Raw genomic sequence first — 15,938 nt, forward strand, 5'->3', positions numbered from 1 at the left:
GCCTCCCAAAGTGCTGGGATTACAGGCTTGAGCCACCGCGCCCGGCCTTACCAATATTCTTTTATATGTTACAAATATATATTGTCTGTTGATTTTTTAAACTTTTTCATATTGCCTCTTGATTAATGGAATTTTTTAAATATGGTCAAATTTATTACTAAAAAGAAAGATTCAGAAGAGTTAGACTTTGTGAAGAAGTTTTAGGAATATCTTAACGAATTTATTTTGCTTCTTTTTAAAATTCATATACACACAAGAGGGATACCTGATATAAATCTATGTCTAGGCTGGGGACAGGTGGCTCATGCCTGTAATCCCAGCACTTTGGAAGGCTGAGGCAGGAGGATTGCTTGAGCCCAAGAGTTCAAGACCAGCCTGGGCATGGCAAAATCCCATTTCTATAAATAAATACAAAAATTAGCCAGGCATGGTAGTGCAAGCCTGTAGTCTCAGCTACTCAGGTGGCTGAGGCAGGAGGATTGCTTGAGCCTGGGAGGTAGAGGCTGCAGTGAGCTGAGACCATGCCACTGCAATGCAAGCTGGGCAACAGAGCGAGACCCTGTCTTTAAAAAAAAAAAGAAGAAGAAGAAGTAAGTTTAAAATAGTTATTTCAAAAAATATAAAATAAAAATTCTAAGTAATGAAAGTTTTATTTCATAATTGTAGTAGTCCATTCTCATGCTGCCGTAAGACATATCCAAAACTGGGTAATTTATAAAGAAAAGAGGTTAAATTGACTTTCAGTTCTGCAAGGCTGGGGAGGCCTCAGAAAATAATCATTGCAGAAGGGAAAGCAAACATACCTTTCTTCACATGGCGGCAAGAAGGAGAATGAGTGCTGAGCAAGGGGGAAAAGCCCCTTATAAAACCATCAGATAGGTGGGACGCAGTGGCTCATGCCTGTAATCCCAGAACTTTGGGAGGCTAAGACAGGTGGATCACTTGAGGGCAGGAGTTCGAAATCAGCCTGATCAACACAGTGAAACTACATCTCTAGTAAAAAATAATACAAAATCAGCTGGGCATCATGGAGCATGCCTGTAATCCTAGCTACTTGGGATGCCGAGGCAGAAGAATTGCTTGAATCCAGGAGGTGGAGGTTGCAGTGAGCCAAGATCAACCCATTGCATTCCAGCCTGGCAACAAGCACAAAACTCCATCTCAAAAAAGAAATAAAAATGAAATCATCAAATATTGTGAGAACTCACTCACTCTCATGAGAACAGCACATAGGAGTAACCACCCCCATGATTCAATTACCTTCCACAGGGTTCCTCCCACAACGTATGAGTATTATGGGAACTAGAATTCAAGATGAGATTTGGGAGAAGACACAGCCAAACCATATCATTCTACCGATGGCCCCTCCCAAATCTCATATCCTTACAATTAAAAACATGATCATGCCTTTCCAACAATCCTCCAAAGTCTTAGCTCATTCCAGCATTAACCCAAAAGTCCAAGTCCAAAGTCTCATCTGAGACAAGGCAAGTCCCTTCCACCTATGAAACTGTAAAATCAAAAGCAATTTAGTTATTTCCTAGATACAATGGGGGTACAGACATTGGGTGAAAACACCCTTTCCAAATGGGAGAAATTGGCCAAAACAAAGGGGCTATGGCCCCATGCAAATCCAAAATACAATACAGCAGTCATCAAACCTTAAAGTTCCAAAATGATTTCCTTTGACTGGCTTGATGTCTCACATCCAGGTCACATTGATGCAAGAGGTGGGCTCCCCACGACCTTGGGCAGCTCTGCCCCTGTGGCTTTGCAGGGTACAGCCCCCCCTCCCACTGCTTTCACAGCTGGCATTAAGTGTCTGCAGCTTTTCCAGGCACACAGTGTAAGCTGTCAGTGGATCTACCATTCTGGAGGATGACAGCCGTCTTTTCACAACTCCGCTAGGCAGTACGCCAGTGGGGACTCTGTGTGGGGGTTCCAATCCCACATTTCCCTTCTGCACTGCCCTAGCAGAGGTTCTCATGAGGGCTCTACCCCTACAGCAGACTTCTGCCTGGACATCCAGGCATTTCCACACATCCTCTGAAATCTAGGAGGAGGTTTCCAAACCTCAATCCTTGACTTCTACATACTCACATGCCCAACACCATGTGTCAGCTGCCAAGGCTTGGGGCTTGCACTCTCTGAAATAACAACCTGAGCTATACCTTGGCTTCTTTTAGCCATAGCTGGAGGTGAAGCAGCTGGGACTCAGGATACCATGTCCAAAGGCTGCACATATCCCATATTCCAAGGCTGCACAGAGCAGGTGGGACCTGGGCCTGGCTCAGGAAACTATTTTCCTTCCTCGGTCTGCCTGCCTGTGATGAGAGGGGCTGCTATGAAGCACTCTGACATGCCCTGGAGACATTTCTCCATTGTCTCAATGATTAGCATTTGTCTCCTCATTACTTATGCAAGTTTCTACAGCCAGCTTGAATTTCTCCCCAGAAAATGGATTTTTCTTTTCTACTGCATCACCAGGCTACAAATGTTCTAAACTTTCATGCTCTGCTTCCCTTTTAAACATAAGTTCCAATTCCAAACTGTATCTTTGCGAATGCATAAAACTGAATGCTTTTAAGAGCACCCAATCCACCTTTTAAATGCTTTGCCACTTAGAAACCTCTTCCATTAGATACCCTAAATCATCATAGATCTCTAGGGCAGGGGCAAGATGCTGCCAGTCTCTTTGCTAAAGCATAGCAAGAATCACTTGTATTCCAATTCCCAAGAAGTTCCTCATCCCTATCTGAGACCACTTCAGCCTATGGACTTCATTGTCCATATTTTATCAGCATTTTAGTTCCAGATTTTCCCACATCTTCCTGTCTTCTGAGCCTTCAATTCTCTACGAATTTCCAAACCTTCCCACATTTTTCTTTCCTCTTCTGAGACCTCCAAACTGTTCCCGCTTCTACCTACCCAGTTCCAAAGTTGCTTTCACATTTTCAGATATCCTTATAGCAGTGCCCAACTAGCTGCTGGTACCAATTTGCTGCATTAGACCATTCTCATACTGCTATAAGGACACACTCAAGACTGGATAATTTATTTTTAAACAGAGGTTTGATGGACTCACAGTTTAGCATAATTGGGAAGGGCTCAGGGAACTTAGAATCATGGTGAAAGGGGAAGCAAACACATCCTTATTCACATAGTGGCATAAAAAAGAATGAGTACTGAGCAAAGGGGGAAAAGCGCCTTATAAAACCATCAGATCTCATGAGAACTCACTATCACAAGAACAGCAGCATGAGGGTAACTGCTTCCATTATTCAATTACCTCCCACTGGATCCCTCCCATGACACTTGGGGATTATGGGAACTACAATTTAAGATGAGATTTGGGTGGGGACACACCCCAGCCGTATCAATAATGAAAATGACTACATATTTTCTTATTAGTAGTCCATAAATGATGACCTATCATACAATCACTACTGCCTTGGATTAAATAAAATAAGTGTAATTTACTCATTCAATGAATATTGTTTAAATATTTACTGCATATGTAAGTCACTGTGCCAGGTTTTTGGGATACAATGATGAACTAGAGAATTGAAGCTTACGCCATAGTTCACAGGGATGAGCAGCAAGCAAATGGAAAGTGATAGTTTAGTTGGTACTTTTACTTTAGAAAAGGCCTTTGTGAGGTGGTAACATTTGACCTGAAATCTGAATGATGAGAAAGTAACAAAAGATTTGGGCTACAGCAGTCCAGGAAGAGGCAACAGTAAATCCATGGGCATTGAAGTAGGAACAAACTTACAATGTTGGAAGAGCCAGTGAATGGAGGTTAGAGAATTTGGTGGGGACTAGATCATTCAGGGCCTTGAAGAGCACAGTAAAAGAGTTTGGATTAATGTTAAATACAATTGGATTTCATGAGGATTGAGTTTAAGTTAAATTATAAATATCCGGCGGGCGCTGTGGCTCACGCCTGTAATTCTAGCACTTCGGGAGGCTGAGGTAGGTGGATCACCTGAGGTCAGGAGTTCAAGACCAGCCTGGCCATCATGGTGAAGCCCCACCTTAAAAAATAAAAATAAATAAAAAAAATTATAAATATGCTTTTTTCTACCTTTCCCTCCATTAACTGACTCCCAGAGCTACAATGTGAGATGGTTACTTTTGGTGCAGCAGTTTAGCATGTTCACATAATTCTCCCATTAAGTGCAATGCTAACATTTAAAGGTAAGCATTATACAAAGCTTTTGCATTCTTATTTAAATTCTAATATTTTTAATTTTTTAGTGTTACTATTACATTATTCTTATTTATATAATGCACTTTAACTATTTAGAGGCTAGTAAAAGAATAAAAAGTTTTGGGTTGTAGGCCTATAGGACCAAATCTTAACTATTTATATTAATTCTTATGGAAATAACTCTTCTTTATGAATGTTTTTGCTTTAGAAATATTATTTCTGTGCTGAAACCGTGGATGTGGACTCCTTTTCCATGCACTATTATCATAATTTTATCTTGTTTACTTAATTAAATATTTTTTAAGAGAGAGTCTCATTATATTGCCCAGGCTGAGGTACAATAGCACAACTATGGCTCACTGCAGCTGTGACCTCCCAGGCTCAAGCAATTCTCTCAGCCTCCTGAGTAGCTGGAACCACACATGCATCGCCATACCTGGCTAATTTTTTATTTTTTTTTGTAAGGACAGGGTTTCTCCACATTGTCCCGGCCGGTCTGGAACTCCTGAGCTCAAGTGATCCTCCCATCTTGGCTTCTAAAGTCAGGGTTTACAGGTGTGAGTCACTGTGCCTAGCCTATCATAATTTTTATAAAAGAAGATCCTCTTTAGCTTTCCTAAATAGGAAGGACATACTGTCAGAATAAAAACAACTCTTAAAATCCAGAATAAATTTAGCCTTATTTAAATTTTTAAAAAGCTCTACGTTGACCTAATTTTTCTCATTCAACAGAGAAATGACAAAAATCTCACCCACTAGTGCTCAAGAAAACCTTACCAACTGTAAGAAATGCTTACTTTTGATTCTAAAGTGGACTTCAGAGATAATGTGCTTACTGATGATTGTAGAGGGAAAAAAGCACACAACCATTATCAATTTCATTGTCTAAGTTTCTCAGAGTAGAAAACTAAGTATGGTGAATAACTAAAAATAATTTCTCAAATTTTTTTTTCTGATGGTTCCTTAACAGACTCTCTTCCCAAAATCCATGTCACCCTGTTGTATGGGAGGCGGTTTTCCAAAGTGATTTAATAAGTTTCTGATTTAAAAAAACAACAACATAAAAAGATAACCACCCATTTTTTTCAGTTTTTGATTTGATTTCAAAATTCATCTAAAAAAAAATCATTAGGTAGTGATCTAAAAATGAAACCTACCTCTATTTATGGGTTTTATTTGTAGAAAGAGTAAATCATTTTAACTTGTGATTTACAGCAAATTGCTCCACCTGTTACTTTCTTTAATGTATTAGAAGCTAAAATGTATATTTCTGGATTTATACAGATTGCATTTTGTGTTAAATGTAAATTGATATTAATTTTGGAATAAGGAGGAATTTTTTAAAAATTTAAAGGAATTTAAAGGCAATTGGGATATATTCAGAATGATGATGATGAAATGATCATATAATTTAAGAAGGTCTTCAGAAGCTATATGTAATGGTAGAAATCAAGGCTTTATCCTTTCTTATCAATAGTAATTGTATTGACAGAATTTAGTAAGACGATTTTTTTTACATTTCCTATTCTTATCAATAGTAATTGTATTAACAGAATTTAGTAAGACGATTTTTTTTTTTACATTTCCTATTGCTGTGATATGTGAGAATGTATGCTAAAAGTAGAATTATTTTTCAGTTTCACATGACCTCATGTCTAGTGCAAGAGGCTGGAACAGTTTCTCTATAACATAAGATTAGAATATACAGACCAGCTGTGTTGCAGGAAGGGGCGATCTCGATTTAAGAACTGGGCAAAGTGAACAAAACACCTGGTTTGAAATCTTTACATTCTGGGTTGGGTGTGGTGGCTCACACCTGCAATCCCAGCACTTTGGAAGGCTGAGGCAGGTGGATCACCTGAGGTAGCGAGTTCGAGACCAGTCTGACCAACATAGAGAAACCCCGTCTCTACTAAAAACACAAAATTAGCCAGGTGTGGTGGCACATGCCTGTAATCCTAGCTACCTGGGAGGCTGAGGCAGGAGAATCGCTTGAACCTGGGAGGCGGAGGTTGAGCCGAGATCGCGCCATTGCACTCTAGCCTGGGCAACAAGAGCAAAACTCCGTCTCGGAAAAAAAAAAAATAATAAGGAAAGAAAGAAAGAAAGAAAAGAAATATTTACATTCTATACTTTCCCAGGAAAACATTCCAATTTCTAACAACTCCTCATACTGTTGTCAGTACTATTTATTCAACAAGCTTTGGAGAATTGTCGAGACCAGGCACCGTCAGCAACCAGGGATGCAAAGATCAATGTCATAAGCTTTGTGCTGTTGTATTACTACCTAGTAAAAACTAATAATTACAATAGCGTCAACTATGAAAGCATTGAAAATGAAGCAAATATTTGTGCTGAGGAAAGTGTGGGAAGTCATCAAAGACAGCAAAGCGGCTTTGAGGTGTTACGCATGGGACTGGACACCAGCAACAAAGTTGGAGAGGAAATTTTTGAACAGAAATGGGACACTGCTTCCTGTTAGAATTCAAGAGGTTTGAATTGGAGGTTATCTTTCCTTCATTGCACTTATTTCAAAGTGTATGTTTAGGTTAGTTTTTATGACCATTAGTGATGCTAGGCTGAAAGTTCCCTGAGGACAAGACTACATCTGTTTTTCTTTACAACTTTATACTTCCCCGTGATTACACAGACAACATGTCAAATAAATGTGTTGTAAGCAAAAAGTGGGTAGAAGAGTTCTCAGGAGACTGGCTGCTCATTATTTATCCAATACTGTCTGGTGAGAGAGCCACTGAATCTATGAAAACAGAAGCATTGAATCTGGGAAAAGCATTTCTCTCACCAGAAGAGCATGCTCTACTGTCTGACTAGGGATAATCCACTGAACTTCCTGTGGTCATAATTACCTATTTTCCTCCTTCCCTCTTCCCCCATTGGATGAATCATCTCTTTCAATCTTCTAATTAATGATTCACCCTCTTTGGTTACCTGATACAATAGGAATATCTTTGGTAACTAGAAAGGTCAGTTGACTGAATTTGTTTGTTTTTGTTTAGTGATTATGCAGTCTTGCTCACTCTTGTGCATCTGTTGCAATGTTGTTCATGGAAGGCAAAGGTCTCATTTAGATTTCCAAACTACCTTGCTAAAAAGCTGACTCTATACTAACGAAATTCGTCTAATGTAGTAGACGTAAGAAAGAATGTTTGCACTATGAGAAGAAACGGGTATGAGGCCCTTCCGGATTTTTGCTGGGAAAAGAGAAATCATTTCTTATGACTCCTGGATATGCCCTCAGAATTGTTCGCCCTCAAGGTTTACCCCATTATTGTGGGCTAAAACGTATTCAAACGCACAGACTAAATACGCCTAAAGCCACCCACCACCCCTAGTGTCCAGAAGGAGTCAGTAAACACCAAGATTGCTTCCCGCAACACACCCAAGTAGGAATGTAAGGCAATGCAGACACCATGTTGGTTGTGGTTAAGTGCAGTAAACTGCTTGGCGTCACTCGGCCCTGCTGCGCAAGCGTATTGAGAGTACGCTCCACCCGCCCCTTCTCGTGCACGCGCTCGGAGTCCCCCAACTCTCGCGAGAGAAGCGAGATTTATTCCTACGTACCGGGCCGTGCTGCTTATGGCGGCGCTGGAGAGGGGGCGCTGAGCTGTTGGGGTGAGTACGACCTCAGGGTCCAACTGGGGGTGGCAAGAACTCAGGGAAAGGGCTGCTGATAAGACCAAAGCTAAGGAGAAAACCTTCTGAGTCAAGGTGGACACTCGTAGAGCTCTAGGTAGGGAAGAAGGCACCCTGATTCCCTACCGTGGGCTTTTTCATACGTCTCCCGTTCAACCGCCTGGGCCTCACGTCAGGTAGCAGAGCTGAAACGAGTTGTTGAGGCCAGCCGGCTGCGCGTGGTGTTAGTGGTGGTGGTGACTAAAGTGGGGGGAGGGAGCGAAAATGGAGACTCCGACCGCAGCCAAGATGGAGGCAGAGGGTGCGGGGCTCGGGCGCGGAGGCTACTGGGAGCTGTAGTCTGGCTGTTTCCCCCTCTGCGGCTTGGCTGGGGAAACGGGAACTACATGTCCCGGCGGGCGGGGCGAGGGGGTGGTGGCGCGGTCCTTTGTGTGAGGTTGGAAGAGCCAGAGACCGAGAAGAGGGGCCTACTCTGACTCTGGACCCTATAGTTTCCTGGCCGTTACCTGCTTGGGGATCTGACTACCAGTACCAGAGCGCAGTGCGGCAGTGGCGCCTTCTTTGTGTATAGACTGAGACCCTGCTCCATCTAGATATCTAGGGGAAGTGCTTAAACCTTTCCCCAGCCACATCTGGCACAGTAGCGTGGTGGAATTGACATCATTACTCCAGTCACCTAGAGCTGGGTCTCAGCACCGAGCCTTCCCCTCATCGTCTCCTCTTCGGCGTCTTGAGAAAGGGAGCCAGTCCCTAATCTTTTAGGGACGTGGCTCCCACCACTCTATCTTGCGGAAAGGGCGTACTCCTTGAAAACTAAGTGGTGTCCTCCCACCTCCTCTAGCTCTCATGGTGTCAGCGCCTGGCCCACATTCTGCAATGAACGGCCTAACTTCGTCATTCTGTGTAAAATTTTTTAGAGTTCCCCGTCGGAGACAGCTTCAAATTTTTACCAATATGTTTCATCAATACGAAATCTTAGTGCCAAGGTTCTTTTGCTTTAAGGTTTTCCCTTAGAAACATCCAGATGGCAGCTGTCTTGCTTAACTCACAGGTGAGGCAGAGAACGCTCCCTCAAACAGGCTTCAATCTGCAAAAACAATCTGAACGTTGTTGGGCAAGTTAATTTTCTCGTTCAGTGAAAGAATATGGTGCTCTTTAAACAGTTGACAGGGCGGAGACGGAGGGAGAATGCTCAAAGGCCCTGTGGTAGTTAAATCTTTTTGAGAGACTTAAATTTTCATCAGGCTGGTATGAGCTGGCAGTTCTCAGCCATTGCTGCTAACCTACTTTTTAAAAATACAGGTTTCAAATTATAGCCCACAAATATAAGCTACTCTATACTAAAATGCTGAGTAATTTTCATTTTGAGCTAGAAACATTCTTGATACTACATTGAACACATACTTCGGTGTTCTTTTGGTACTAACCAATAATGGATATATTTGGTGTGGGTAAGGATGGGGTTTATATACTTGAATAGGCATTTACCTGAGTTCATAAAACCCAGATAAACATTTGACCTTCTTTTTGTTTCGTTTTAGCCTTAGGACTAAAATAAGAGAAGGTAATAGTTTGAGTGGTTTTGCAGCTGCTCTGGATGTTTATCATCGAGATGAGTATTTATAGCAGCTGAGTTGAAAACTAAAGTATTTGAGGCACAGAAGATAGGTTTTCTTTTTTTGTAAATAAGTTCTGACTTAAGTATGACCTTTAGCGAGTGTGGTTGAAAATCGAGTAAAGTCCTAATAAATCAAAATTGAAAGTGTGAAAGCTGACCTGCAGTCTTGCTTTAACCCCTACCCCCTTTTCCCCCTCCCCTCCAACCTGAAGACACATTGTGTAGGGCCCTGAAGTTTTAAACAAACAAATGCTAAAATATCAAATTATGCTGGAGTATATATAACATAAAATTTAGTGTTACAGTTCAGTGGCACTAAGTCTCGTGACATTGTTGTGAGAGGCATACTTTTTCAACAAGTTAGTTAAAACATGGAAATTTTGGACCGATGTTCTTTTGGACAGATTTTTGAGGAGTTGCATTTCAGAACGGTATTGCAAAATGAGATAAAAGTCTTGATCTTGTTAAGTAAACAACGAATTGATGTGCTTTCTTAGCTTTGTCTTTTCAGAAAACAGAAGAGGAAGCACTTTGAGACCTATTTTGTAAGCTAGACTGTCTTAAGTGGTGAAACTACTGTGGTGAGAGTGACTTGTTAAATCCCTTCGGCTCCGTGAGGATTTTAAAAATTCCTTTGTTTTGATATTAGAATGTTTTCCACTTGCATGTGTGGGTACCTAGTTAAAAACAACACAAAAGTGTTTAATATTTTAATGTCCTTTTATGCTGAGGTAAAACATTAGTGTGTGGCTGAAAATAAATTGATCATCAATTTCCCTTTGTTGCACATGTAAGCTACCCGTTGATTTGCAGCTAAAACCATTGCATACCAGTTATTTGCACTTCTACTTCTCCAATTTAGTAACAAGCATCTATACTAGATAGTGCCTACTTTTATTAGTGAAAATCTTTGTTCAGTAGTCTTACATTTATTTTCTATTGATATAATTGGCACAGTAGTGCTTTTTTATACCCCTGCTCAGTTTGTACCTACTCTGTGGAACATGGTAGCTGCCATTCATGGGTGGCTGTTGTGCACTTGAAGTGTGACTAGTTTGAATTGAAATGTGCTGTCATTGTATAGTAACATTGGATTTCAAGGAATGTAAAAATCTGAATTTTTTACATTGATTGCCTGTGGAGAGTAACATTTTGGATATAATTGGTTAAATAAGACATTAAATTTCCACCTGTTTCTTTGGACTGTGATATGGTTACTAGAATTAAAATTACACATGTGGTTTGCACTGTATTTCTATTGGACACTGCTGGTCTATGTTGTTTTCTGATGTGTCTAGAGTGTTTCTTCAGCTTCTTCCCACACTGCCATTTGTACTGCTTAAAAGTATTAGACTTCCAGGCATATGTATAAGCAATTAAGTGATAGATAATTTTAAATATCTCAGTACCTGTTTAGATAATAACCCAGCGCAGTTGCTACTACTATACAGATACAAAAAGATAGTTGCATCAGTTTGGGGCTTTTATTTTCACTCTACAGGTGATTTAGATTCGGTTGGTTAATTATGTAGATTTTATCATTTAACTTAGATATCCTAAAGTAAAAATGAATTAAAACCTATTAAGCACTTTAGTTATGAACTGTGGTGCTCAAAATGTCAGGTAATAGAGGATCTTTTCAGTCCCATGCTATCTGTTTGGGTCTTTGTTTTTTTGCTCAAGAAAAGGTACTGCCTGAAGGAAGTAGGTTAGGTGAGCAGACTTTTTTGTAGACTGGCTTATAGCTTAGCCTTTCATTAACTTTTCCCAAAGTGAGTGTTGCATATACTTTAAAAATAATTTGTCAAAATGATGAACTAGGTAGTGTGCTACATTTTAGATGGATTACTTACCATATAAATGTGTTAGTTTAACCTGTATTGATTTCGTGCCTACTATGCCATGGTTTCTGCTAGGCCTTTGAGGTAAAACAGCCAACTGAGGAAGACATGAAATTAAAGAGGTGGTTGCCTCCATGGTGGCTCACGCCTGTAATCCCAACACTTTGGGAGGCTAAGGCGGATGGATCACTTGAGGTCAAGAGTTTGAGACCAGCCTGGCCAACTTGGTGAAACCCCATCTCTCCTAAAAATAACAAACATTAGCCAGGTGTGGTAGCACACACCTGTAGTCCCAGTTACTTGGGAGGCTGAGGCAGGAGAATTGCTTGAACCCAGGAAGTGGAGATTGTAGTGATTAATAATACTATTTCCATGCTGAGCAAGGGAAAAGGAGTTGATTACTTAGCAGTCAGGGAGATTCTCAGATACACATTTAAATTGTTCCTTGGTGTTTTTATTGGTACCCTATGGTAGGTTTGTGGGGGCAATTGTTTTGAGTTGGTGACTTGCTCTGTCGCCCAGGCAGGAGTGCAGTGGCACAGTCATAGCTCACTGCAGCATCAAACTCGTGGGCTCCAGCGATCCTCCTGCCTCAGCCTCCTGAGTAGCTGGGACTACAGGTGCGTGCCACCACACCCAGTGAGTTTGTTTATTATTTGTAAAATTTTTTTGTATTTACAGTATCAAACCATGTTGCCCAGGCTGGTCTCAAGCGATCCTCCCACTTAGCCTGCCACAGTGCTGGGGATTACAGGCGAGAGCCACTGCCCCAGCACAGTACCCAGTGTTTCGTGTGACCTAAGTTTCAAGCTTTTAGGGAGATGGAGGAGATACACTTATATTCATAGGGTTAAGGCAAAAGAGGTGATTTGTATCACCAATAAATGTTAATCCGGGCATGAGTGGATAGCCATTTGTATTAAAATGCCCGACCAATACCTTGACGTTTTATTGAGTTAACTATAAAAATCTCATAGCTGTGAAGATGTTAATTCAGCCAGTAAATTATTGGTGGATTTGTTTGAGCTTTAATAGCTCCTGATAGACCTGATTAATGCCTAGGAATGGCCCTGCAATATTCCAGAGTTTCAAGTCCAGAAATCTTTTTTTTTGTATTACCGAATCATGGACTTGACAATTCTTAATGTAATACAACAACCTGGAGTGGGTTAATCCAGTTCAGGTTTTTCAGGATAACTTGTTTTCTCCATCTTGAGTTCTTTGGGCTCATAAATAGACCTAAAGTATTAAGATAAAACCAATATACACAGTCTGTATTTTTTAAAGAAGAGATTATTTCTTGATTGGATAATTGAAACTTTATACAATTAAAGTTGATATAACTGTTTACACTTCAATTGGGTCCTTTTGCTTATGGATTAACTACCTTTTTGATTTGATTGTTTATGGCAGCACTGGATTAGGTGCTAAAGGGGGCTGTGATAAAAAAAAATTTGAAATAGAGTTGGAGGAACAAGATATATAAAAATATGAAGTAAACAGAGTACAAGAATTTCTTGGTACCAGTTGCTGCAAATTGCTTGATGCAGGCAGTGGATGTTACTGCCCCATTCATTAGTGGGAATTAAGGTAATAAATGAGTCTGCTGGAATGGTTAAGAAAGGCTTTTTTGTCACCTTGAAGATCACAGCATTGTATTTTTTTGTGGGAAGACCCATATAAGCAAAGAAGCTAGGATTCAGGAATCTCCCAAGAGTTGTTAAGGATTAGGCAAGGCAATGGACTTTTGGGAGAACCGGAACACAGTAGAGAGTAAAGATGGAAGGTAGAATAGAGACACCTGAATAGTAGTACTTAATCCTGGCTGGAAGTCGGAAACACCTGGGGCAGCGGGTGAGGGGAGATAACAACACCTGGCACCTAACCTAGCGTAGTTAAATTTAGAATCTCTGTATGGGACTCAGGCTTTGATTTTGTTGGTTTTTGTTTGTTTAAGGTTTCTTAGGTGGATGGTTAGCCAGGATTAAAAACTTCCCATCTAGAATACTGCAAAAATAACTGAAGATGTTTGACCGGGGAGATGAGAGATAAAATTGGAGGGTTTTGTTTTTTGAGACAAGATTCTGATCTGTCACCCAGACTGGAGTGCAGTGTCACTATCTTGGCTCCCTGCAGCCTTGACTTCCTGGTCCCAAGTAGCTGGGTCTACAGGTGTATACCATCACGCCTGGCTAATTTTTTACATTTTTAGTAGAGATGGGTTTCTCCATGTTGCCTAGGCTGGTCATGAGCTCCTGGGCTCAAGCAGCCCTCCTCCCACCAAGGCCTCCAAAAGTGCTGGGATTACAGGCGTGAACTATCTCGCCTGGCCAAAATTCAAGCTTTTGATAGTCTGGTGGTGGTATGTGACAGGAAATAGAAAGTGTGGACACTGCAAGTTGGCGGATATATTAGACAGCTGAGCTAAAATATGTCACTTAGGACAAGAAATGAATACAAAACATATCTTGAAGGAAATACTAATACAGCTTCATTGAGTGTGGAGATGGAGTGGGGAAGAATCAAGATAATTAAAGAAGTGGTCCTACCTCAAACCAGTTATATTACTCTAGGAGTTGGGGCTGGGCATAGGTATTACTTTAATGCTTCCCAAATATTTGAGCATCATTACCCTAAACTAGTCTGGATAATAGAATGATCTAAGTAAAGTGAAAAGATCAGACAAGTGTAACATTTGGTATTTGAATAAACAGTATAAAGTCATGGGATGTTAGATAATAGAAAATGGCCAGATTAGCTTTTATTGAATTTTTATTTTGCATGTGAGGAAAATGAAACCTAGAGAGATTAAACAACTTGTCTGTGATATTTACTAGTACTGGTGATTGGTTTTAGGCTCCTCTGAGCTATTTCATCAACTCTGACTTGTCACCTGATAGTCATTCTTCTGATGTTTTCAAATACATTATCCATTTCTCAGCATGTCCACCTTTGTCTTCTCATAGAAATGCTTTTCATTAACACCATTTTGTTAGCATTGGAGTCAGTGCAAAATAATTGTTTATTCTATAGCTAATATAAAGCAGAAATCTGTGATTTTTACTGATAAATTTCTCTTCTGTAGACATTTCTCATCTATTTACTGCAGCAGTGCAAATGAGATTTCTGTTTGGTCACTAAGTCATCTCCATAGGATTTCAAGACATAATACCATTTTTTTCAAAAACTGAGGCACTGTTTCCTGTACATCAAGTTGAAATGCTTCATAATCGGGCTCCACTACACCTATCACACTGTATATTCTATTTCCCTTCAGCCCAGCCCTCTGTTTAGCCAGGCTAGCCTGTTGATTTTCCTCTGAAACAACAAGCCACATGTGTTGCCACAGGCATTCATGCAGAAGACTTCACTTGAAGCTGGGCTTAGAAAATCATATAATGCATGGTCGCTGCTCTGAAGAAACTTAGAATTTAGTGGCATATTCTGGCTTCGCTTATGTGCTATTTCATACATAGAAGTCTCAGCTATTTTCTTTCTCTTAGAATTCTTTCTGATTTTCTAGGTTCAGTTCAAATTCCACTTCTTACTTAAAAGCCTTCTCTGTGGTTACCATGTTGCTTTGATGTACATGCAGTTGTGAATAAAAAATACGTAGTATTTCTAGATAATCTGTGACATAATACTAGGTACCTAGATACTAATTGAGCAGAATAATTTTTGGCATTTTGTCCTATACTCTGGTTTTTTTTCCATGTGTAAATCTTGGTTCTCAGCAAGATTGTCTATGCTCTCATAGCAGGAACTTTCATGTTTTCCGCAGAGCTAGATCCTTACAAAATACTTATATTAAATTAAATATTATGCCATATAACTGAGCTTATTTGGGGGAAAGAGGTCAATAAAGACTATGGAGTAATTTGAGGTCTTGGGTATGAGATACCAAAGGAGGTGGTTGTTAGTAATTGACAGATTGCTGCAAATAACATTACATGAGCGTGCTTCCAAGTTTTCTGCATTACTTGCACGATCTATGAGTCTAAGTTAATGAAATGAGTTTGTCCCTCTTCTCACCCACTGTCCGTGATTATTTTATATATGTTATACTTAATGTCTCCATTTTTTACCTCTAGTATGAAGTGTAACCGAACAGACTTTACCACCTGAAACTGCTGCTTCAAGTTCAGATCAGGCAAGGAACAAACCTCGTAACAACTAACAAGACCAAAGAAGAGTACACTTAAGTTGAAGACACAACACTTGATCTGAAACAAGAAGTTTGTGCCTACTCAACAGCTTTGAAAGAGCACTTCCCAACGCTGCTAGTAGTCTTTGTTTTCTTCAGTGCTGTACTGTGAGATTGCCCGGTGCAGCAGCAGTTGTATTCTTTATTAGCTTGGTAGATCATTTTCTCTCGCTCTTTTTTTTAATACTAGCAACTTTCATCCTTTGAAACGTGTGCTGAAAAAGAAGAATCAGCAAATACTACTGAAAGTGCAATATTTGATTATCACTGCGAGGTAGGTTTGTAATTTCCTATTAAGAATCCATAATTCTGGATTTCCTGATTATTTGGTGAAATATAAAAATCTTTTCTAAAGGTATTCAGAAGCCAGGTTTTTTTTGCTTTTTTCTTTTTTTTTTTTTTTTTTGA

The 15,938-nt window shown here is 40.1% G+C and overlaps 1 protein-coding gene across 8 annotated transcripts in view; it reads left to right on the forward strand.

Moving 5' to 3' along the window:
- Positions 1 to 7,715: 7,715 nt before the first annotated feature.
- The window catches only part of CSDE1 (cold shock domain containing E1), a 41,268-nt gene continuing 33,045 nt past the window's right edge, over positions 7,716 to 15,938 (forward strand). For 4 of the 8 annotated variants that reach the window (XM_017524222.2, XM_017524224.2, XM_037737007.1 and 1 more), the window contains exons 1-2: positions 7,760 to 7,846; positions 15,418 to 15,804. The gene's annotated coding sequence lies outside the window, so the exon portion shown is untranslated. Of the gene's footprint in view, positions 7,847 to 15,417; positions 15,805 to 15,938 lie in introns of all 8 variants that reach the window. The other 4 variants (XM_017524228.2, XM_017524226.2, XM_017524227.2 and 1 more) reach the window with 3 other exon arrangements.

Source organism: Cebus imitator, unplaced genomic scaffold (genome assembly GCF_001604975.1).
Source record: "Cebus imitator isolate Cc_AM_T3 unplaced genomic scaffold, Cebus_imitator-1.0 Scaffold32, whole genome shotgun sequence".
NCBI classification, from domain to species: domain Eukaryota; kingdom Metazoa; phylum Chordata; class Mammalia; order Primates; family Cebidae; genus Cebus; species Cebus imitator.